The sequence below is a fragment of the Pygoscelis adeliae genome, unplaced genomic scaffold (assembly GCF_000699105.1).
Source record: "Pygoscelis adeliae isolate BGI_AS28 unplaced genomic scaffold, ASM69910v1 Scaffold232, whole genome shotgun sequence".
Classification (NCBI taxonomy): Eukaryota; Metazoa; Chordata; class Aves; order Sphenisciformes; family Spheniscidae; genus Pygoscelis; species Pygoscelis adeliae.
The window spans coordinates 2,523,698-2,525,673 of record NW_008824473.1 but is presented as its reverse complement, the minus strand read 5'-3'; positions in this window follow the sequence as shown (position 1 = coordinate 2,525,673).

Sequence of the window (1,976 nt, the reverse complement as noted above, 5' to 3'; positions counted from 1 at the left end):
TTGGAAAAGCCTAGCGCACAGAACTGAATTTTATCCTTAAGAGCGTAACACACTTCTCACAGGTGTAAAGCTTTACACGGAATTATCTTTCCTTTTTCCCCCTCTTTACCAAAACTAATGTTATGAGTGGCAGGAGTCTGAGACTGGATCACCAGAAATAGAGCTGCAGATGTCACCTTTGCTCGTCAAAATTCTCTCTGGAATTGCTGAAAGCGGCAAAAGGCAAAAAATGTGGAGATGTGAGAAACATAAATGTAAGAAGCATTCAGGCCAGTTTCTGTTTGACTTCTAGCCCGTGCTCACAGAATCACCAGATGGCCAGGCATGCAATTAAACATGGGGATGTGCAAATTCAGATGGGAATTTAACGTGCACTGGTGGTCCTCTCAAGGGCAGAAAGAGCAGCTCATTGAACATCCTAAAATATTTGTGAATACAAGGAAGATGATTTTCCAGTACTTACGCTGCCATAAGACAGCGCTACAGTGAAGCTGTCCAGTCCCCATTCTAGATTTCTTTATTTGCCTGCCACCCCACCACACACGGAGAAGCGAGCTGCGTGCGGGTAGGAGTTGCTCCCTTCTGCTCCAGCTGGATCATCTTCTCCCCACTGCTTGTATTGGCAGGACTGATCCGGCAAGTGCTGGGCTCCACCACAGCGTGCTGCGTTTCATTCCTGACACACCGGCTCTCACCCCACCACTGCTGCTTAAGTATCCTCCCCCCAGTGAAGCGTCCTTCCACCCTGGCTATGGCTGTTGCAAGGTTCCTCTTTAATTTCTGCCTTCAAACATACTGCGATACTGCCGGGGAAAGCCAAAGTCAGCAGCAGGAACTCCTGGAAGCAGTAAAGCACCATCTACCACCTCTCCTGTCAATCTTCCGCATGCCTAGCGAGAGAGAATGTTTAGGAGGAAGATGAAGACGACGTCATGGTGCAGCATTGAGCCAGTTGAGCAGCACCACAAGATAACACCCGACGCTATCATAGTTTTACCCGCTTTTCAGGTTTGTTATCAAATGCAAAATACGGTGTTTTATCTGCATACCTTGCCTCATTTGCAAACAAGACTTGACTAGAAAGGCTCATTCAAAGAGCCAACATATCCATCTGTTTCTGCTTACAGGAATATGTATATGCACGTAGGTGTGTTACAAGCATTTTAAACCGATCGTCTTTCTAAAAGAAAATAAGGTGTCTAAAGAAGATTACCACCACCAGAAAGGTGTTTGAGGGACCACTTATTTAGAAAGACACTCCATCTTCCAGCTTCCAGCTGGGAATTACTGGAGCCTTACACACACTATGAATGTTTGAAAAGAGAAGAAAAACCAAAAATCCATGCCGAGAGTAAATATTTGCTCCCCGACTCTCCCATCCCTAATTCTGTAGGGGGCAGCAGAATCGCACAAACCTTTCGGTCGTGGAATTGGATAAATTAATATCTGCCTGGATAAATTAATGTCTGCCTGAATATCCGGTGCGGTGAGAGGTGTTATGGTCCCTCAGGGGCTGCTGCTGGGATGCTGGCAAAGCGATGGACGCTGGTGAGGTGATGGATGGTGGCGAGGCGATGGACAGCAGCAAGGGGGGACGTGGGCAGACAAATGCTCCCAATTCAGAAGCTCCCATTTTCTTGGCAAAGGGATATCTCCAGGTGGTGCAGCGTGGGCAGAGGGCTTCGGGAATCTCCAGCTGGCAAAACTGGTGCTTCAGAGCTTATCGTAAACCAGCACGATGTACGGATGTTGTCACGCCGCCCCGGACCGCAGCAAGAACAGCATCCTTCACCTAGTGCAGCGGGCTGCTGCCAAATTCACTCTTAAAGCCCTGTAGCTTTTTCAGCCCAAATTTCTGTCAAGTGCCGAATGTGGCATGGGTGAGGATGGTCACCGCCGCCCGCCTCACCCGTGCCCCGGAGGAATCATCCGGCCTGCCCCCCGCTTTGCTTCCCACCTCCGTGTCTTCACCCTCT